Source organism: Lissotriton vulgaris, chromosome 8, assembly GCF_964263255.1.
Source record: "Lissotriton vulgaris chromosome 8, aLisVul1.2, whole genome shotgun sequence".
NCBI lineage: Eukaryota > Metazoa > Chordata > Amphibia > Caudata > Salamandridae > Lissotriton > Lissotriton vulgaris.
Window position 1 is genome coordinate 1,229,707,745 of NC_141696.1, and position 23,805 is coordinate 1,229,731,549.

At 44.5% G+C, this 23,805-nt stretch overlaps 1 protein-coding gene across 1 annotated transcript in view; it reads right to left on the reverse strand.

Annotated features, from left to right (window-relative positions):
- Positions 1-23,805, reverse strand: part of RXFP2 (relaxin family peptide receptor 2) — a 1,407,219-nt gene that overhangs the window by 65,413 nt on the left and 1,318,001 nt on the right. The window lies entirely within an intron of this gene.

Genomic DNA, 23,805 nt, shown 5'->3' on the forward strand with positions numbered 1-23,805 from the left:
CAATTCAACCATATGATCTGTATGACGAATCTTACTCCAAATAGGTTGTGGGACAACATTGCCAAACAACATGTCGATGTCTGCCAAATTCATAATACACGAACCCACAGTCTGAGTCAATTCTTTATAGTACCCTGCTGGGTTTTTGCGCGGTCAGGTAAAGACTGCTTAATTGCTAACACTTCTGCACGTTTTCAGGGGACATGCACCCAAACACGTTGGAAATGAGCCGGTACAGCTGGTGGATTATTGGCCGGACCAGCGGCCACTGCTTCCTTCCATACAGGAGGAACCTCTCTCATTGGGTACTGTCCTTTTCTCTTAACGGATGAATCTTGTTCAAACAACGACTGAGAAACACCCTCATTCCTAAATGACAGTAATGTTGCAACTGCTTTGTCTACATCGGAACCCACAATCGTACCTTTTGCAAACTCAAACCGGACGCGACACAACTCAGGCGGAATAGGCTTCAAATCATTCTCCTCCAAATCCTCATAAAGAAAAGTACACATTGTATCAAAGACGTACCTCTGCTTCGGTGCTTCCCATTGGCGGAAAACATCTACAACAGATTCTAAGTCATATCTTGCGGGGTCGTTAATCCATTTACCCGCAAGACGATCTAATATTTCTTTCTCTCTAGAATCAGGCAGTTGACTACGTAACTGCGTGCGTTCCAAATCAGGGGTCGTACTATGCGACCCAAAGAAAGGAGAGAAAAGACTAGCAACAGTGTTTGTCATTCTCTGTCGAACCGAAGGAGAAGTCGACAGGACAGGAGATAAAGCAGATTGAGAAGAAGCTAAGGCAGGAGCGGTAGCAGAGGAGGTGGCAAGAACAGGTGAATAAGTCGCAGGAGGTAGAGACGGAGCAGGTAGCAAAGTTGGTGTCCCTTGAGGAGGCTGCACTGGAGGAACAGGAGCCAGCTGAAGAGTAGCTGGTGGGTGCTGTGGAGGAACAGGAGGCACAACAACCATGGGTTGCATAACTAGAGGTTGTGGAGGTGCGGTAGCATTTTGCGCATATGGGGGTGGTGAACTTGACAAATGCGACATTAGGGAATCTTTTTCAAGCTCTTTTGCTGCTTCTTGCTGAAGAGGCGGCAAAACTGGATAACATTTATCTATTACCATTTTACGTTGCCTGTGCAACTGCTCGCTCATCTGTTCTTCTTCATTGTCTTTATGCTGCCTGGCAGCTTGCATTATCGAGATACCCCTTTCTCTCTTAATCCTCTTCTCTAATTTAATTTCTTTTTGTTTGGCCTCCTTACGCCATAGGCGGAAAGAGTCAAACATTGCCAGCCGGGCTTTTCTCTTGAAAAGTTTAACTTCGAGATTGTCTAGGATTTCTGTATCGAAACTACCATATTGGGGCCATTTCAAAACGCCATCCTTGCGGGTGTATTTAATCCACACTTCATTGTATATGATGGGGCCTACCCCATGTTTCACATAAAGTTCATAGGTCGGAGTTCCAATCGGAGGAACCGGACACGAGTCCTCCAATCGGGAATCCCTATTATTACAACCAAGGCAAAACAAATTTCCAAGTCTGCTAAGACCAGGCATCTTCGCTCACTAGTCTAGCTCCAAACTTCAAAGGATTATCGATTACGATATTTCTCGTGAATGCACAAGTCCTTCGGTTTTGGTGCTTGCAAGTACCAATACAAAACGGTCCAAAAAGGGACTCCAAACAAACTAAGGACTGGGAGGCGCTCCACTTATACTTAACTGAAATATCGATGACGTCACCAGAAGACTCGTCTATCGTTTCGCTCTACCAAATATCAAGGGTCCAAATCAGGGCGGCAGTCAGGGCAGCAGTCCTTCGTAGCCGTCGGGACGCGGAGAACCTCGCAGCAAAGACCTTCGGAACCACGTCGACATGCAGGGGTCGCTGAAGTGGCTGGCCTTCCTCCGGAATTTCCACACGAAGCTCCTCACGAACCTCTGGCTTGGACCGGTACCGCTGATACCGCCGCACGTTGGGCGCCAACTGAGGTACTGGGTTTTTCAGAACCGGTACTGATCCGGTAACCCAGCGTTGTCAGGGATAAAACCCGTAGACCTCGAGTACTTTCCTGATTCAGACCACAGAAACACGAGTCTTCTAGGTGAAGTCAAGGATCAAATTTATTGGCTGCAACCAGGTAACAAGCATCCTAGAAGTACAACAGCATGTATGTTCTCAGGAGACTGCTCAAATGTACAAAGCCTGGTCTCTTCTTTTATACATCTTTTTAGGCTTCAGGCAACATTCTTAAGTTTACGGTGCAAACATTCTAGAATTTACAGTGGGCTATTCACATATTTTCTTTACAAAAGGAAAAGCAGAGTCATGGTGACATGTATACATTTAGTGTGTCCAGTTCGTGATCAATTATCCGGCCAGGCCCAACATTTCCATCAGATATCGGTGTACCCTCAATAAAACCGGGCTCCTCCTCATCATAAAGAAAAAGAGAAGAAAAGAGCAGAGCCAGGTGTGAGCAAGATTTGGGCAGGGTGTGTGTGCGATGTACGCGATTTATGGCCTGTTGTGTGTTGATGCTATCTCGTTCGGCCACTGGGAGAGGAACTGACCAAACAGGTTTGGCTTGGGGCGATGGCTTCAGCTTGGCCAGGTCACAGGGAAGTCGATTAAGGTGTACGTGTCCTTGATATCAAATTCAGCTGCAGTTGCAAGCCTATGTGAAGGGCAACATATAAGATGGATGCCAAAACGCAAAATGGCGGACTAGGGTTGAGAAACAAAAATGACGATTTCGTGGTGAAATCGTTACCTGATTGTGACGCAAATACTTGTGCACATTGTACTAGTCATTATCGGTATTTTGGCATAAAAATCGTCAAAATAGGACAAAGTTTATTTCACGGGTTCCAGAAATTTTCAGGAACTACAGTGTGATCCTGGGCAAATTATGCGCAATTTCCCATGTCAGCCTACATAGGGAGCACACTGATGTAGATCAATATATATGTAGACCTGGCAGCTGTTTTTGGAAACACATTTCTACAGCTCAGATGTTAACTAATGAAATGATGCCCTTAAAAAAATGATGCCCTTTGGGCAGCTCTCGGCATCACATGTCCGGAATAAGAGCGATTGTAAGCTTGTTAATTTACAGAGAACGGGTGGCCTTCATAAGTGTTACTGATATGTTTGAAAACATCAGTGGTTTTGAAATGACATTGCACCCCTTCCCTCAGACTAGCTCTCCTCTGAACCGGCTTCCATCAGAAGAGCTGGTTAGATGTTGTACGCTTTGCATGCTCTCCTATCCTCTGTGAGGATTACCACCCCCAGCTCTCTGCAGACAGCAGAGTGTGTCCAACCGTAAGTAACTGTCTTGCATGATAATTATATAACAAGCCGTTCACAGAGGGCTTCCTTCATACCTCGAAGACAAATGGCACACATCTGGAGCCCAAAGAGAAACAAGAGGGGAATAAACTATTCCAACCTCTTTCTACAGCTAAAAAAGCAAAACTGCAGGAATTGCCTTTTTGCGACCTGCACCCAAATTCTGGAATCAATTGGCAGTGGACTTAAGAAGCACCCCTAACACACTTACCTTCCACCAGCCGCAGCCGGTAGTAGGAGTACCTGCCAGGCGGTGACATGGGGAGGGGCAGGTTGGGGGGTAGTAATGTATGGATTACAGAGTTTAGCAGGTAAGTAAACCTATAAATAAATAAAACAAATTTAGTTGCACGCATGGCATCGCATTTGGTGACATGGCAGGTACTCCCACTACTGACCGCGGCTGCCTTCCACAAAAAGCTCTGGGAGTGCGTATTCACAGGAAGTGGGCGGCACAACAGCGACTCGTGCACACACGCATTTCTTACGTACCGAGGACATCCCAAGCTGAGCATGCGTGCTGGCAACCTTGCCTGGGACATGGGCGGGGCATGGAGCGGGCGGCAGGAAGTGTCCGGAGCTCCTGTGAGCTGAGGGAGCCCCGCGTGTTGCAGCCTGCGTGAAGGAGCCCGCCCCGCAGAGAGAAGTCCGGCGGGAGCCCATCCCGCAGAGAGAAGTCCGACGGGAGCCCACCCTGCAGAGAGAAGTCCAGTGGGAGCCCACCCCGCCTTCATAAATGCCGCTTCAGGATTTCAGGCGGGGCTCCTGTGAGCATGACAGAGCCCAGCGTGTTGCTGCGCCAGTGACCGGGTGAAGAGGCCCCCCTGCCATGTGGAGACCAGCCGGGGAGCAGCGCAGAGTCCCCACAAGAGTCAGTGTGTGGGGTTGATCGGGAGGCATGCAGCAGACAAAGGGCGCCGCGCCTGGACAGGACATGTGCACACGTATGGTGCGCACAGGAGTTGTGATAAAGCCGCAAGCCCTACGCGTGCACATCTCCTGTCTGTTAAGTGTAAGCTGGCGCGTTTTCACGGTCGCGTTCACAATTCCAGTCGCCCCTGGGCATGCCCATCTCCTGTCTCCCTTCCGAAGCAAGTCAGTAACAACAGATCTCACTGGCAACAGGGCTATCTCGCTGCGTCGCCAGGCGTGATCTAAAAACAGCATCCTGGAAATGGTTCAAAGTCTTGGTGAATGCAAGAGTAAGTAAAATCGCTGGCAGCGATTCCCTTAAAAGTTTTATGTTTGTTGTTTAGAAGTCGATCAGTGTTTTTGCCTTTGAAGTTAAAGACATGAGTAGAGGGTGGGACAGAGCACCGTTCCAATGACCGTTTTTAATTATTACCCAGGCTTTTGAGTGGGGGCGGGGGAGGGAGCGACCCACTTAAAGAGATGGCTACAGGACTTGCAGTGACTATCCGGTACAGTTCGTGTCAGAGCATAGTGGTGGTCACGGTAGAATGCATCAACACTTTCTGTGTTGCTACTGATATTGCCTTAAATTGGTTCTATGTTAGAATTTCGGATGCAATTAATCATTCTCGGGTGACTAATTACGGAATTATTAATTTCGGGATCCGATCTTTTTACTCAATTTGCAAAAACATCTAATTAAACATGTTGTTTTAATAGGCTATTATTACATTTTTGATAACACTAGATGGCAGTATTGGTTTACCCACTGATTATTTTTTCTGTGTATTTTACCCGTAAAGCCTCCCAATTACTTTTTTCTAATTTTCTCTCATTATTTATTAAGGGATGGTGGGGGTCGAAATATATAGCTGTGCATTTATGTATATATATACATACTCACATGCACCTATCCCCCTTATCCTTGCCTGTTGTTTTCTGATTTTGTTTGTTTTTGCTATCTATGTTATTGTGTTTCCGATGTTTTTCCAAGCCTTTTCATCGCCCAATATTTTTTAAATGACGTAATCATATCTCCCTCAGCAGGGCTGTGGTGCTCCGTCATAATATTTGTCAGCATGCCAGCTGATCATGGAGGATGATCAGTGCTGCACATTGTGACTGGAGTGGGCCCACGCTGTCGCGGGGTTGCTCACAGTACGTGGAGCAACACATGGTTCACGTTACGTGCTAATCTAGGCCAGGCATCAGCTGCTAGAGGTTCCCATTACGTCATCAGTCTGACTGTGATGCCAGTATCTGCACTGCCGCTGTCTGAATCACACATTCTTGTCATGGTAACAACATTGTCTAGTATTCCCACCAGGCACACGCCCCCTTATCCCAGGTCATAAACCCGATTGCCACATGACACTGAGGAGAGCTACTACTAGCCTCCGTCTCCATTTTGTAAATATGCATTATGTATGTGTGTAACCCTATTCGCTCCACCTTTTCTCAGTGGTTAATTTGTAAATAACTAAGGGGCATATTACCAAGGGAATTATCGCCGCATTAGCAGGACTTTTTCCCGCTAATGCGGCGATAATTTTATCGCCCTATTACCAAGCTGTCGCTTACACCAGTTAGCGACAGCTTGTAGGCGATAGCGGGTATTTAGGGGCCCTACTTTGCATGTCAGCGATAATTATCGCTAATGACATGCAAAGTGGGCGTGCCAAGATGTTAGCGACTGAAAACAGTCGCTAACATCTCTAACTCCTATTAACAACTTTTGGAAATATTCGCGCTAAGCGCAAATATCTCCAAAAGCTAACGCCTGCTAAAAGCAGTTCTTAGCCATGTTATCCAATGGAAGGTGGATAACATGGCTAAGAGCATTGTCACAATAATGCATGAATATCGCGGACTTTTCAGCGATATTCATGCATTGCGCAGGATTTTTACCGCTTTTGAAATAAACCTTGATAATATCAAGGTATCTCAGCGGTAAAAATCCTTGGTGCTCGGCGATATTTTATTCCCGCTAACCAAGCAATAGCGATAATTATCGCTATTGATTGGTAATATGCCCCTTAGTGCCAGGGCCTGCTTGAAAATACACTGCAGCCTGCACCATCCATACCCTGCCAGAGCTGCCAGTGGCAGTACCACCATAACACCCAAAATAGCCTGAATTGTCACAGTCCTAAAATTCAGGCTATTTCAGGCCACACAAAGCTATAAATGATAATGGCAAGAAAGGCTGGTAATATTCATTTTCAGTGTATATTGACTTAATATACAGGGTTGTTGTGTTCATCTCAAAACTAAAAAGACAGTGCCACCATGTGCTGACAACTAAGAGCTGGTGCCGAGCACCGGAAACCACCACAGCAAATTAACCACTGCGTTTTTTTTTTATGGAATCTTGAGTGAACCGCTAACTTGTTATTCTATAACTCTCACCACCAGTAACAGTTGTACGTATAAGTAGTTTTACCTACTTCCATGCTATGCTCACTCCTTATGAAATTGACTTCGCTCTATTGTAAAGTGCTCTAAACACCTCTGGGTAAAATTTGCGCTATATAAAAATTAGGGGTGGGCGGCCAGCTACGCTCCGTGCATGGAGTGTGCGTAGTGCCGCCTACTCCGCATTTTGCGGAGCGGGCGTAGCCAGGCGGCACTACGCACGCTCCGCAGACGGAGCGTAGCTGGCCGCCACCCGCCTCCCTCCCGTCCTCCCTAAATACTTTCAATTAAAGGAGGCAAATAATTAAAATGCACTTACCTTGCCCGCCGCTGCCCGCCGCGTCCCCGGGGCTCGCTATCTTCCATCTTCTTTACGAATGCGCATGCGCGGGCGGCCGCGCATGCGCATTTTCTCGTGAGAAATGCGCATGCGCGGCCGCCCACGCATGCGCATTCGTAAAGAAGACGGAAGACGGAAGATAGCGAGCCCCGGGGACGCGGCAGGCAGCGGCGGGCAAGGTAAGGGCATTTTAATTATTTGCCTCCTTTAATTGAAAGTATTTAGGGAGGGCGGGAGGGAGGCGGGTGGCGGGGCTGGCGGCCAGTGGTGTTTGCGGAGTGGGGCTACGCGGAGTGCGGAGGTGGGCGTAGTTTCTCGCCCACTTCGCGTAGCTCCGCGAAGCCCCACTCCGCCAATAAATAAATATATGAAATACCGCTGTTATTCCAGAAGCCAAATGATTGGATGGTGTAGAGGAGCATTAACACACCTGAAACCCCTTTACTTTGCTATTTAAAGCACCACCGTCATCCCCAAATCTTTACTGCCCTAGCATGTAGCACCATTATCACACCAGATGACAAACTGCACCGGTATGTAAAGCAGTGCTGCAAAGAGAGCAATTACTCCGCACAATTAACAGTCACCAGAGAATCCATGTTCTCAATGTATGTGCAGCACTAGAGTCATGCTGGAATTCACACAGTGCTTTTATTTACAGCATCATTGCCAAACCTGAAACCAAACGACCCGTTTATGTCAAAGCACCATTGCCAACATGTTACTCATTACAAACGTCAGGCTCCTCTATGCTCTCTCCTGCTTCTGCCTCCCTTCTCACAGCAGGCTGGATTGCAACAGGCAGCATGGGTGCCCACACTGCTGCTGCACTCGCTTGGCAATGCAATGGCTCTGGATTGTCAGCTACTTAAAACACTAATATTGAGATGTCCAGAAGTCACTGTACCCTTCTTCAACAAGGCACTTCTGTTTTCACTTGTGCTGGGAGGTAGGTGGGCCTTCCACTCTAACCCTGGTGGCAAGGGGGCACACCCTTCTGCATACATAGGCAGGCACATTTGCTGCAGTAGCGCATCAAGGATGCCATAAGCCTGGTGCAAGAAAGGAAAACGTCCCCTGCTGTTGTGGTAATAAAATATAGCAATTTTCAGGGTTCAGTGGGTCCCTCAGGGCTCTGGGCCCTGATACCACTGCGCCTGCTGTACACCAATGGGAGCTATGCCCCTGAATTGTTGAAGCAGTCTATTGATGATAATGTGTTTTTTCAACACAGAAAACAAGCAACAATTGCTGGTTTGAGTCAGCAGAGGGAGCAGGCTGCTCTTGGGTACTAGACCTGACAGAACCAGGGCCGGCTTTAGCACGGGTGGTGCCCTGTGCAACAATGTATGTTGGCGCCACCTCAGGGACCACATCTGCCAGGGATTCCCTCAATACCACCATTTAGCAGTGCCCCTCAGGTCTTTATGACCTCTCTCTCTCAGATTCATTTAGTTTTATAGTGCCATTCATACCAGTGTAAGGTGTCAGAACCATTTACATCACACACATATGTGGAGAAGTGTGGCTCACCGGTTAGAGGAGGCAATCCCTGATGCAGAAGTCAGACCCGAGGACCGGGGTTCAATCCCTGACACGGCAGGGCTTTGAGCTCAAAATGTCCACGGACTCGATAATTCTCGCCTCGGGCCTACTCGAATTGTGGGTTCACACTCTGCAACTCTGGGCAATAGCTTGCTTAATCTCCACTACGGCCCCACCGCGATGGGAACCCTGGTCTTCACCTTGGAGATGCCCAGTAGGGGTAATGTCGCAGGGAAAGGCCAGGACGGGTTCCCACAGCAAGCGCCTTGAGACCTTACGGTGAAAGGCGCTTTATAAGAAAGTATGATTTACGATTTACACACATTGAACAGAGACAATCATACATGTGTAAAACAGCATACAGGAAATGCTACAGAACACTAAAAGATTTAGGAGTCACATGTCATCCATACTAGTAGGCAGTATAGTTGAAGAGTACTTGGTCTGGAAAAGCACAACTTCAGAATTTAAAAAGTAACACCATTGTTAGGAGTTCTCTTAAATAATAATACTTGGTTTGCAACCCTTTTTGCAAGATTAGGATAATGAAAGACTTAACAAAAACAAATATAGCTCTAATCTATACCTTGTAGTTTGCATGCAGCTCTTTAATGACACTCAATAGCTCACTATTCTATAGTGGGATTTTAACTTATAAACTTCAAGTAACAAAAGGATCTTTCTGACGTCAACAGTAACCCATTGACCTATGTACATTATATACACTTTCTCATCTGCATTGTACACCTTCTTTGCAGCAAGCATATTACCCTCTGCACTAATTTATGACGAGTCAAAATTTTCACTAGACAAAACCCCATCTCTCTCCAGGAAGAACATTAATCACGAGAGTTATCTTGACATTTTTATTGATGCCTGAAAATTGCTGGAGGCAAGGAACATGGCAGAAAGTGCTTTTAAAGCGATAATAAACTTGCAAGCATGGCTCCCCCACCCCAAGTCAGTGCCCTAGAGCTGGCCCCGGACAGAACACTGTGCTACAATTTGGGCATGGGAGTCTTTACGACTGGATTTTGGCAGCCATCCAACACTGAAAGCATCTGCATAGCCTCCATCTGATGGCCAGTTCAACCCTGACTACGGAGCCCCTAATCATTCAAAGAAAAGGATACTTTTTTGTTATAGTCATATTCCTGAAAAAGCGTACATCCGAATTCCTGGACTTATGCTTACGGTGTGATTAGTTTGTGCATTTTTTCTGATTGACAAATTCTGCATGAAATTCTAGATTTCTAAGCATTTTTCCTTGTTCATGAACTGTCCATGGGATCAATTCCCCCACATGTCTGCAAATCTGCCACACAAATGGGGCACTTACACCAATTCTGTGCTAGAGCTAGAGCAGGTGTCATGCTTTGCTTGGTTCAGGATAAACATTCTGATAATAAACTAGTCCTGAACCCTTCAGGAAATGGCACTGACCTCAAAACTGCACATGCGATAGCCCTTCCCTCCTGTTGTAATCCAAATGAAAGGAAAACATACTGCTTTTTCACCTGCAGGAAGTTGATTTTAAAGATTGTCTCCCCAGGGGCAGCAGACACGCACACTCATTTCTGAGCTTGATGAGTAGGAAGGACCTCTAACAGCCAAGGATAATCTCAACGTTTTAATGCGTTTCTGTCAGAACATGTCACTATTGTTGTGAAGTGCATCGCACATTTGCTGTTCTCATCTTTTCTCTTTGATGCATTCAGCATCGTAGTTATTACCGAACACTCAGAGAAAGGGTCTGATATGTCTTTTTATGTCAGTGCACATAGTAACGGAAATCCTGAGCACAGCAGAACGCACAAGTGCTTTAAAAGAGCTTCAGTGAACAAACAAAAGTACCATTCGAAATGCCAATTGTTTAATCTGTTTGAGCTAGAATTTTGGTGTTATTAAAATTGGCAATTTATGCAGCAAATCATAGATTAAGTGGCAAATTCAATGTTATGCGAAAAACGTTGTAGCAGCAGAATCACATAATTCCAATGATCCTGGTGGAATGCAGAAGAAGTAGCATGTAGATAGCAGTATGTTTACATCTAAAGCTAGGAATTGAGCACTGCCTCTGCACCTGTTCTATCTCTGTGAGGCATCATATCTTACTGCCACCAGCCCTATAAGAGTCCTTTATATGAGATAAGCCAGCGGTTCTATTAGCCATACTCCTGTACGAGGTTTATGTAAATCTGGTGACCAGATTTTCAATATACAGCATCCAAAGCAGTTGTCACTATCTGAGGGGGTGGCCTAGATGGTGCTGTAGTTTTGGAGGGGAGAGGGGTGCTAAGGTTTAGATGGAGAAGGGGTGCGAGTCGAGGATATCAGGGTGTTAGACCTGGCACCATTGGCGTGGGTTTCCTCTGCATTTTTTGGCCTTTGCCTCCTGTGTTTTTGCTTTGTGTTGGACTTCCTTTTGCTGGTCTAGATGCTTTGGGCACTTTACCACTGCTGTTCAGTGCCAAAGTGCAAGTGCTCCCTTTGTAAATTGTTGTTATGGATTAGTGATTCCATGATTGGTATATTTGATTTACTTGTCAGACCCTAGTATAGTGCACTGTGTGTGCCCAGGGCCTTTAAATCAAATGCTGCTAGTGGGCTGCAGCACTGATTGTGCCACCCACAGAAGCAGCCTGTAAAATGTAACGCTGGCCTGCCATTGCAGAGCATGTTTGCAGTCTGGACTGCCATGTCGACTTGGCAAGTGCACACACTTGCCAGTACCTAAACCTTCCCTTTTCTACAGATTAATCACCCCTAAGGTAGGCCCAAAGTACCTCTGTGGGCACGGTGCATTGTATTTGAAAGATAGGGCATGCCCTGATGTGTGTGGCATGTCCTGATAGCGAAATACTGCCAATTTCGTTCTTCACATTGCAAGGCTACCTGTTCCTATAGGACGGAATGGGGAGTTTGTTTACAACATCTTATAAACATAACTGGCCCTGGGAACAAGGTAGAAAAATGAATTTTGGTATGCCTGAACTCAGAATGTTAAAATGCATCTTTTAGTGAGGGTGATTTTTACATTCTGTGTTTGAAAATACCACTTTTAGAAAGTAGGTATTTTCTTGCCTAACCATCCAGTGTACCCCTGCTAGGTTTATGTATTGCATGTCTGGCTTTTGGATGACAGGGGCTGGAGAGGGGCAGCGGCTCCAGAAGTCTGATGAGTCAGGACTGGGATGAATTGACCTGGCTGCATTTAGAGTAGGGGGTAGAGATTTCCTTTCACCTGAATGGGCCTGGTCTGCCTTCAATAATGCTGTTTCCACCTCCTGCCAGGAAGCTGCATCAGTGAGGACAGAACTGGTTTTGGCTGGGCACAGACACTCTTTGCCTTCAGAGAACAAAGTATTTGGGTGTATAAAAAGAGGGGCCCAGACCCCAGACTTTTAGATCACTTCTGGGAAATCAAGAGGAACCTTTGCCAAGGAGAAGATCCGTAGAGGCTGAGGAGGAAAACTACCCTTGTGCTGTTTGCTATCTGGGGTTTTGCCTGCAGTGGCTACTTGCTGCCAAGGAAAGGAGAAAATGACTTTGCTGCTTGCTTTGTCTCCCCTGCTTGAAGAGAAGATCTCCAAGGGCTTGAACTGAGCTTGCCCCCTGTTCTAGGAGTCTCAGGAACAGCAAAGACCTCACCGTGTCTGTGGGCAGCATCTCTGATCATCCCTGCAGCAGGAAAGGGTAATCAACTCTATCATCTAGTCCGTTACAGGATTCTGTGTCCTGAAAGCACCGCCAAGAGTAATGCCTTAATTTGCAACGCAACCCTCTTCTCACCGACTCCATCAATGAGCCGCTGTTTCCACTGCATCCCGAGGGCACCGCACTCTGCAATGCTTCATTACACGCTTTAAGGACATCTCCGACTCCGTCGCTGCCCGCCCTGAACATCAACCGGCTCAGTCGCCACTCCGTGACCCGCCAGCACCGCAGCAAGCACCGTCTCACCCTTCACCCTTCACTCCGTCAACGAGCCGCTGCCTGCACCACATCGTGAGGACATCGCCTGCAGCAACGCTCCGCTTCACAACGCGGCTGCAACGTTTGCCCTGACCGACTTGCACCGACGTGTTGGTCGCAACAAGGAAGGTACTGTGTCCGAGTCTGTCGATGCTTTAGTTGGCCTGTATCGACACGGTCAGCTGGAATTGTTAGACTCTGTCATATTAAGTATTGTGGTAGCTCCAGGAGGAGCCTCCGATTCAGAAGAACTGTGTTTTATTGATTTTCCTGCAATTTAAAGGTTATTTTGCACAAGCACTATTTTTCAAGAGTATTATATGTTGGATTTTTATCGTATTTGGTCTTGTTGGTTTAGGTAAAGATTTTCTATTTTTTTCTAAACTGGTGTGGTGTCCATTTGTAGTGTTGTCATTGTATTACAGTATGTGTTCACAAATGCTTTACACACTTCCTCTGAGATAAGCCTGTCTGCTTGTGCCAAGCTACCAAGGGGGTGAGCAGGGGTTATTTTAGATGTGTATTCCTCTTACCCTGGCTAGAAGCAAGGGTCCCTATTTGGACAAAGGTACCTACCTCTGCCAACTAGAGACCCCGATTTCTAACACAGGGTTTAAATGTTTCATAGTTCAAAGAGAAGTGCTGCAAAAGGAGGGAGGATCAGAGTGCAAGGAAGGAACTACAGGGTACCAGAACCTGCAGTCTGCAAGTATTAAGTTTAACGGGTAAAAAGGGTATAAGCATGGGGTGCACAATAGAAACGGCACCAAACACAGGGTAAAAGTATGGGATGAAGTACAGTGTCAATGGGGGCAGTGTGGGTGCTAGTTGTTGGAGGCACTATGGGGGAAGTGAAAGGCAGAATAGAATTCAAGTGAGTGCAAGGTGCACAAAGTCCCCTAGCAGTAAAAGATATGTCTAATGCATAGCATAGCCCTCGGCACAATAACTTCATCTTAAGCCTTCAAGAAGGCGCCCAAGGGGCCTGGGGGATGATAAATCAAGGTACCCCCAGCGTGAAGTGAGGGGATATGACGAAGGAGAAGTCGAGTGCCTCCCCCTCCCCCATGCCATGGGTCGCTCCACGCGTGAACACCCAAGAATCCCTAAATGCTACTGCTACACCTCCTCCTCTACCCTACTTCCGGTCAGCCCTTGTAATTTTATACCCTACTGGGATGGCTAATTCCGTTACTGGAGTTGAGAACTCATTAAGCCAAGTCTCGGTTATAAATAACAAATCCAGATAATAACAACTCAAAATCATTTTTCCACAATTGTTCAGAGTTTCCTGAATCCCTATGCAGAGCGCATTGCCTACCCTGCCTCCAACTCTTGGTGTGAGAAGCTGTCCTGTTTCTTTATAGAAAAGATCCAAATGATCCAGGACAGTTTTGGGAGTGGTATTCACGGGCAGGAGGGGCTCTCTATACAGAGTGCCCCGGTCTCTGAGTCAGTCCTCACTGGCTTTTCTTCCATTTCCCTGCTGGATTCACTGTCCATTCACAAATCCATGTAATCGGGCTCACCATCCTATCTCTGTCTAGCTAGGCAGTTAGCTGCAGTGGCTAAGGTATTTAACGGAAGTTAACCATATTATTTATATGTTGCTTTAGTCTGCCATCGTCCCACTTGAGTGGAAACAGGCCAAATTGCTCCGGCTGCTAAAAAGGCCTTCTTTAGATCCGGCTACGCTAGCAAGCTACCGACCCATCTCACTCCTCCCGGCTGTGGCAAAAGTGTGCGAGAAGGCAGTTTATAAACAACTTTCCAAATTTGTTGAGTCATTTGGTTCCCTCCACCCTGCCCAGCTGGGATTTAGGGCCACCTACAGCACAGAGACTGTCCTTGTTGAGATGCGGGAGGCTATTAGAGAATGTTTGGATGCAGCCGGCAGAGCAGCATTAATTTTATTAGATCTATCTGCCGCCTTTGATGCGGTGCCCCATCAACAACTTTTGGCCCGACTCTCAAACATGGCAATCTCAGGCTTACCTTGGCACTGCATCAAATCATTGTTAGAGGACAGAACACAGCAGGTATGGCTGCCTCTGTTCTCCTAAGCTCCACAAAGGGTGACCAAGGGGGTCCTGCGGGGCTCTACTCTCAAATTATTCAAAACGCAGCAGCTAGAGTGCTGCTTGGTATCCCTGGCAGATCAAGTAGAAAGCAACATCTGCGGGAGCTGCACTGGCTCCCCGTGGTGCAACGCGTCCAGTTTAAGGCCCTCACCCTTGCTCATGGCCACCTATATCAATCTGGACCGTCTTATCTAAGGAGATGCTTTGAGTTTTATGTTCCCAGAAGACAATTGCGATCAGCTGCACTATGTCTTACAGTCATTCCCCGATTTCGCCAGACACGAACTGGGTGCAGCTCTCTTACTTTTAAGGCAGCCAAAGCCTGAAACTCCCTTCCTTATGAATTGCGGAAAACTCAGGATCTCAGGCTGTTAAAAATGCAGCTAAAGACCTTGCTTTTGAACTGATTTCAGATCCTCCTAGTGCCTCGCTTCTTGTCTACTGCAGTTGGCTTTTGCGCCGGGACTCTGTTGATTATCCGTGCGTGCTATAAGTGCTTTATAGCATAACATAACATAACAATATACATTTAAAGTGAGTACTTTTTGCAACCCACGCCTTTCTTATAGCTTTGGGTGGCCTGGAAAAGTCTGAAATGCCACACTTGTAGGACTGCAATGGTTATTTGTGTTGTTGGTACTGTCGCTGGCTAGAGGATTAATGGGTGGTGCAAACTGCAGTGCCCTCCTGCGAAGAGTCCTAGAACTTAATGTTTTATTTTATTTTTCACAAAGTAAGCACTGTCTGGAAGCCTATGAACAGTCACTCTTCTGCTCCCTCCCGCAGCTCCCAGATTACAAGTAAATAGTCTTTTATCATACACATGGTATTTCCCTTCCTTCCAATAAAGGATAAGGCTCTCTCCAGATGATACAATGACTCTGTTCCAAGATGTCTTGTTTGTCACTCTGGTGAGGTGGGGCTGCCCATTTCGACTTGCTTCCACTCTCAAGATAACAATGTTTTGCCAAACTTCCTGCCGAGGTGAGAGAGATTTTGACCCTGCAGCATCCAGAACTTCAGAAAGTTGGCAGGACCACGCCAGGTATGGAGATATATGGGGATTGACGCATCCAATGACCTAGCAAAAAGAAGAGAGTGACTATATGGGCATGCTGCAAGAAAAACCCTGTCTGAAAGATCACATGAGGGCTAGGGACTACTTGTTGTCTTGATTATTGTCCCTAAGAGTCCCAGGATGATGGCTATTTGCCTGCAGCCCTGTGACCTATCTATAATGCAACTCTTCAAATATAAGTGATGTTGTCTTTATATATTATGCTCTGGATTTGGGGCTTCGCCACACAGGTCTAGAGCTCTACTTCTAAACTGGCATTATTTAAGCTAGTGAAGATTGCCCCTACTAATAGCTGCAAGTCCTAGGGGCTGAGCCCTTGGCAGCTGCCCTCTATGGCCATTAACAATGCCTTGGAAAGCGTATTTTGTTACAGTGGAACCACTAAGGTGTTTGCTTGTTAGTTTCGTTAGGCCATTTATTTATCCTTTGGTTCTCCACAAAGATCTGGTCACCTAGAGTTGTCCATCTTGGGCAATTGAGGGGGAGTCAAATCACAGAGACGTGAAATGCTTGGGAGCATACCACACTACATTCCCAGGCCCTACTTTGCCTGGGATGCTCCAGGTGTTGGGCCACCAACACCCGGGTGAGGAAGGCATCCTACCCCAAAGTAATGAACCTATTCACAATAGCTGCACTAATACTCAAGGGCTTAACTCTCTGGTCAAAAGAATAGCTTTTCTGAAGTGGCTACATGTTGAAGATGCGAGTATTGCTTTGTTACATGATACACATTTCTTAATGAGGGACATACTTCAATTGAGTTTTTATAGATACCACTTCCAGTTTCACTAGGGGGTCGCAATACTGATATGAATGGGGTTGGTCTTTACACCGGTTAGCAAATACACTGACAGGGAGTCATATAGAAGGGGTTGGGGGCATATTGTTCTCCATGTAGAACCCGGACGAAAGGAATGACTCATTCTACAAAGATCTGTTCCACCAACAGCACACTTACACACTGGAGGGCTTATTTACAAGGCCCTTGCGTCGCCGGTGCGACAATTTTAATATGGGAAAAATTGACGTACCGGCAGCACAAGGGGTCAAGGGGTCAAGGGGTTCAGGGGTCCAGGGCCTCATAAATGAGGCCCTGAATATTTACTGGCTGAGGAGCGATTTTAACACTAGCTTGACAGGTCCTTGGCCTGATCAGGATGTCAAAATGCCCAATCTTCTGTTCTACATGGAATAAATGATTTATCTATGGGTTCATTTAGTATGCAAGATATTATTCGGTGCTCAGCTATGTACAATTTATCTTCTTCATATGAAAACTAGCAAACACCAGCTACAACAGAGGAGATGACCTGCTGCAGTATATTGCATTTCCCTGTCGTTTTCTGCTGGCTACTAATATAAGAGGCTAGGGTTTGCCTCTACAATGTACATACTACATTGTGATTCCATCTTAAATGAAGAGCTATGCCCGAGAGGACTTATCTTTTCACATTATATAATGGAAAACGTGAATTGTCTTTGTGACACAAACCTAAATAAAGTAAAACAAAACCACTTAGTTTTGCACTTTGCACAATTCTCATAATTTTTAAGTGACCCCTCCCTATGCCTCTCAAGGACCATAAGAAGAGACAATAATGCCATGGCCCTTGTCAGGAGGCCACAACAACTTGCACCACCCACGGCATCTGCCAGCACTGCCAATTACTGTACCAACACAACTACTAACCATCACAATCCTGAAAGTGTGACAATTCAGACCATTCCAGGCATCCAAAAGCTATGCGAATGGGTTTGGCAGCAGTTATTTGTCATTTTTAATGTGCATTAAATTAATAAAGAACTGTTGTTGTGCTCATCTCTAAACTAGACAAAGAGCGTCATCATGTGGCTTACTGTCATAAGTGCCAGTGTTGACAATTAAGTGCTGGTGCAGAGAACTGGAAACCACCGGCTCAAACTAAGCATGGGAAGGAACTCCATAAGTCCCTAAAAACTACCTTGCAGTGTACTTTACCAATTATTGGGCATTATTGAAATGAAGTATATATTAACGTATATTCACTATACTTCTCATTTCGTGTTTGCGGTTGAATGAAACTTGATGATTTATTTTATTCTATTACTGAATATTTATATGTATTATATTGCACTTGCATTTATATAGCACTTACTCCCCTGGACGCATCCGCGCAGCCGTCAGTATTCCTTTAACCATGCAGTGCAGCAGACTGCCAGGCCACATACAATATTATGAATTATTGAGCTACGCCACAATGCTGCAACCCTGGCAAAGCATTCCAGCTCAAGCTGACTTCCTCATATTAAAAGCATTTCAAGTTAATTATGGTAAGTCACTATGTTTGGTCGGCATACGCTCTGCCACTTCCAATTTCCTGTTGAGTCAATTATCTCTGTTTAGTTTGTCGAGCCAGTCTGTTTTATATAAATTGAACACACTATTTAATCAACTCTCAGGCCATGAGCCACTGAAGCCTACTGCACACATGCGGCGCCTATTATGTGGTGGCTGGTAACTGAACTTGTTTCTGGTGCAATCACTGCTTTCATGCTTTTATGTGTGTCACTTATGACTGAACATCTTTTCATTTAAGTGTTCTCAATGTGAAATCGAAGGCAAGTTTGTCGGGGGCTTGTATCTTAACAGATATTCTCCTGTTTCCCCAACAGAACAAAGTGCTTGGACAAGTAGTACCTGGTACTGTTCTAGTAGTAAATATGACATTCAGTACTATTGTGGAATGACTAGATCTGTTACAAAATGCTATGTTTGTATATACCTATATGCTAGGTTTGTGTATAGCTATATTGTTTGTATATTCTAGAAAACTAAATACACTACTTTTTAATATTCTGAGTTTGCCAACATTCATTAGGCCAGAAAGCGTCAATCTTCATCCAGAGGAGTTCACCATACCAATTAATTGACAAAATGTTGAAGAAATTTCAAAGACAGACTAACACTGCAAGTGGAGTCATTCACTCTCCTTGTATTACTACATGAGTTACTCCAGGGTGTATAATGGATAATGTTCAAGTGTTGACACTCCGCTTTAAACACTGCACTGGGACTGTGTATTTTTCTCAACAATTGTGAAAGAAGAACTTTTCAATATTTCTCGTGCACATTACGTGCATAATAAATGTTGTATGATTGTGATTATGAAGCGAACACGAACAAAGGTGTTTTTTTTTACTATGATCCATATAAAACGTATTGTAAGCAACACATTTAGAGATTGACTTTAAATGATTATAATTAAGTAATTTGTGCACATTTAGTTGCGTTTCAATAATGTGATTTCTATTATTGCAGATACAATTACCAAAGCTTTAATTTTTGTCTGTAGAGAACACATTTTTGTAATTATTCATAGAGTCCAGATTCTGTAGTGTTCGTCGGGCTCCACCTTATATCCAATATCTGTATGTTAGCACCTCACTCGGTGCGAGCTTTATTATCTATTGGACAAGTTAAAAAAATTCTGTCCTCGTAATAAGTATGAAAATAAATTATCTCTCTAATTATCAATAGCTGCTGTCTGAACCCTACACAGTAAGCCAAATGGAAGCACAGATTAGTGAACTACCAGACAGTCTCTTTCTTAGTGGTAAATATTACAATCCCCCAGACATCAAATTAGGTAACACTGAAGGATTAAAAAGACAAAAAAGAAACAAATTAGGCTTTGCTACATGCTCAAGTACTACTGGAGCATCTTAAGAACAATGCTATTCCCGGGGTCTGCAGGCGAAAAATATACTGGCCATTTTCACTGATGGTAAACCATACATTTCCCAGTTCATCAGAGTTGTTACCAGTGGCGGCTCGCGGAAGGAGTGGTGGTGGGGGATGGGCAGGGAGGGTAATGGACTCAGACATACAACAGGCAGGAGTAAAGTAAGTAAATAAATAAATAAAACTATTGACCTTGCACTCGCATCGCCCAATAGTTTTATTTATTTATTTACTTACTTTAGTCCTGCCAGTCGTATGTCCGAGTCCACTATTCCCCCACCCGGCTCCCCCGCCCCAGCACCCCACAGCACTCTCTCTGCGAGCTGCCACTGGTTGTTACTAAGGGGCTTATTCCGAGTACGTCAGTCCTGGGACCGCCATAGTCGTGGTGGCAGTCTGACCACCACTACGGGTCCACCTGCCGTATTTTGAGTGTGGCAGTCAGGCCACCACAGGACCACGGCCTCCGCCGGGATCCAGGATCCTATGGCAGTGGCAGACCAGAAAGGGGCAGAAATATGCTGATGCGGCAATGCCAAGCATATTCCGACTTGCAGATCCATGGCCCATTTCATGGCAGTGGGCCCGCCATGTAACGGGTGGGGAACATGCAAGTAAGGGTGACCAACCAGGGCCTCCTGCTGCCTCTGGGCCTGGGGGTGAATGCGCGGGGCAGCACATGTTGTCCCCCCTGGAAATGCACTGTGTGGCATGCACGGCATGGTGCATGCCACACCGTGCAGGAAGGTGCTGCAGGCGCTGTCACAGTCTGCTGTTAAGGCTTTCCTATGAGTCTAAAACAGCGACCATTGAAGGACTGCCGCAGCACCACCTGTCCACCCTGAATTCAAGTTGTAAACAAGCGGGTAGGTGCACCACAGGCTAGGAGGTCCTCTTGTGGCGGTCCTACAGGAGGACTGGCAAACTCGTAATAAGACACTTATGGCCTGATTCTGATACAGGTTGGAAAGCTTCCCGACCGAATCGATTTGGAAATGGTTTCCGACCCACTTGGATCGGGAGAGTCCGACCGACGGAGTACGATGCATCCGTATGCTTCTAGGAATTATTTGGTTGGACTCCCATTGACTTCAATGGGAGCATATGATCCTAACCGCATCATAATTGGGCCGTGGGTGGGGAAGACAAGTTCCCGATCCAATTTGGAAGGAGCAAATGCCACTAGGAGGCTTTCCTAACCGCATCAGAATCAGGCCCTAGGTGGGAATGCTTTCCTAACCGCATCAGAATCAGGCCCTAAATGTTCTTGTGACTGGTGAGCTCTGTCTATTGAAAATGCTCTTTGCAGAAGTAACCAGTACTAAAAGAAATTGAGGCTCTAGAGAAAGAAATCCTAAGTGATGTTATAAAATTCATGATGTAAAGAAATTAACAATTAATAGATCAGGTGAATAAACAAATAGAGGAATTCAAAACTTTCTCTGCTGATCAAAAAAAACCCAAGCTTGAACGAACATTTTTTTTGTTTTTAAACTATGACAAAGAGGTAACTTATCTAAAAGAGGACATATTTACCACTTGTAATCCCACTTACACCCAACACTCAATATCAGGAGTGCTCAAGACACCACTTTATTACTTTCTCAGACACTTCCATCAATACCAGTCAGGAAAATCTAGGTGCAGCCGGCCATAATATTTTTAGCCAGCAGCCTTTTTTAGACAGAGGGGGAAAGAGAGGAAAGCCCCAGCAGTCAGGGGAATATCAATACTAGGAGGAGAGCATGCAGATAGTAACTGGTGAGACCACTTATAATTTATTGCAATATCAGCTTTCTGACACAGAAATAGAAGTATGTAACTAAAGGTCTCTCCTTTGTTACCACTTCTCTCAGGTATGCAGTAGACACTAAAAAAGAACCTTTACAATTTTTAAGAACAATTATGCTTCAGATTTTCTTTGCAGACCAGGAATAATCAGATTCGACTAGACTTCCTGGTCCAAAAAATAAACATACGTTTTGGCCTCCAATTAATGACATTCCTGCACAGGATTTCACCTCTGAGCAAGTCACATTAAGAGACAGCGACACTTTGCATACAAAAGACACATTTTCATGACAACTTGTCCATTATCGAATTTCAATCGTTACACTAACTGTCATATAATTCTTCCTTTATCATTAAACCAGCAGATAAAGATGGTTGTATTGTGGTAATGGACTGTGCTTTTTGTAATACTAATGATGAAAAACACAATAAAATTACACTGTATTACTGTAATATTACCACTGATCCTGCAATGATACTTAAATAACAGACACTGTACAGATACTGTCCATCACTGAAGTAGCTGGTGATAGAGTGTGAATTATCACTAAGGATTTTGAATGCCTGAAAAAAAGATCCTATCTTTCCATATATATATATATATATATATATATATATATATATATATATATATATATATATATATATATATATATATATATATATATATATATATATATATATATATATATATATATATATATATATATATATATATATATATATATGCACATAGTCATAGAATCACAAAAATATGTGATATTCCCTGGAGAGGATAATATTTTCAAATTGTGGCTCCTTATTAGAACCACTCTCCTAATGCATCGATTTTTTTCTTGAAACCTTTTGTACCAATGACCTACGACTTGGGCTTATATCCGCAACTCCATGGACTTCATCAATACATTCAAAGGGCAGCCCGTTGATATCACAGAGTAGCTTTATTGGCGAACTTTGCCAACAAATCACTCTATACCAACATCCCTCAAGATGAGGCTTAGGTTGTAATAGAGGATATTCTCAACAAAAGAGCAACCCCACATAATGTATCTACTAATTGTTTGATAAATCTAGCTACCATCTGTCTGAAGAAAAAAATATTCTGTTAAAATCTGACCTGTTTCTACAAATAAAAGGAACTGCAATTGACAATAACTTTGCTGCAGAAATAACTAACCTCTCCATGTTGTACTTTGAAGAAAATTAGATTTTAGGTGAAGCGTACCATACAAAATGCATGTTAGAGCATGGAATAACTATATAAATTATGTGTTTGTGGTTTTGCAAGGTTCCTCCTTTTTGCTTAATGATTTTCAACCATATGAGTGATGTCAGATTTACTATTTGTCAGACAAAAGCCATCTCAATTTTCTTGACCTTTGTATTAGAAATGGCAATGGGTCACTAATAGTCAGTTTATACATCACTCCTACTGATAAGAACAGTCTTTTACACTTTCCCAGTGGACACCCCAGGACACCTTCAGAGAATTTGCCTTATGGGCAGTTTCTGCATATTTTCAGAAACTGTATGCATGGGGAAAATATTTTATGAATTCCAACAACCTATGTAGAAAACTAATTAGCAAAGGCTACCCCAAAAAATTGGTTAACACATTCATGAAAAGGGCTTGGTTTACCCCTAGAGAATTCTTATTAGAGCCTAAAGTCAGAACACAACCTTGAATTGTGTGCTCATGTGCAGTCCCAAATTTAATGAACCCAGGAGAACTAAACAGAAGAATTGCAAACTAATTACATACATCTTTATCTTCTTTTAAACGGGACAGGAACACTAACCAATATTTTGCAGTCAGTAACACAAAGAAGAAGGATCTAACCAACCCATTCAGACTAACACCTGGACAAGGTAATTGTAGATGTGGTCACTGCAGTGCCTGCTAATTCACTAGCAATTCCTAAAAATTCCTCATCAGTTATAGCCTTCTTCCTCAATATATTTATTCCGGTTATAACACCAACAAGTGGTGTATTCTATATCATGCCCATGCAATAAATATTACTTTGGGTAAATGACTCAGCTTATCAGACGCAGATCTTACAGCACAGTTCCAGAATCAGATGTCAAACAAAAGGTGTACCACGTGTGCAGCACTTTGATAAACCAAAACACAATGACATTGACATTCCAAAATCATTTCTGCTTCCTGCAGCTCGTGATCCCAGAGGGGGTTCTTCAGAACTTTCTTTAACTCACAGTGAAGTCAAATTTATTGAAAAATTCTAATCACCCATAAACAGCCTTAATGACCATAAATTACATACCAAATGTAAAAATAGCAGTCTGGTATATCTGCGGGATGTCACATGTCATTAGATATCTATGAAATGATCTCAATACAGTGCAAAAGCATATTTTTATGGCTCATGTAAATGCACTATTACTGTTAGCAAGGAAGCGTAATTGTTAGAAATGTGGGTCACCAGTTGGCAATGCTTTGCACCTATGTCCAAGTAGGGACCCTTTTTCCTAGTCAGGGTAAGGGGGGATACACTTCTAAAATAACCCCTGCTCACCCCCTTGGTAGCTTGGCATGAGCAAACAGGCTTAT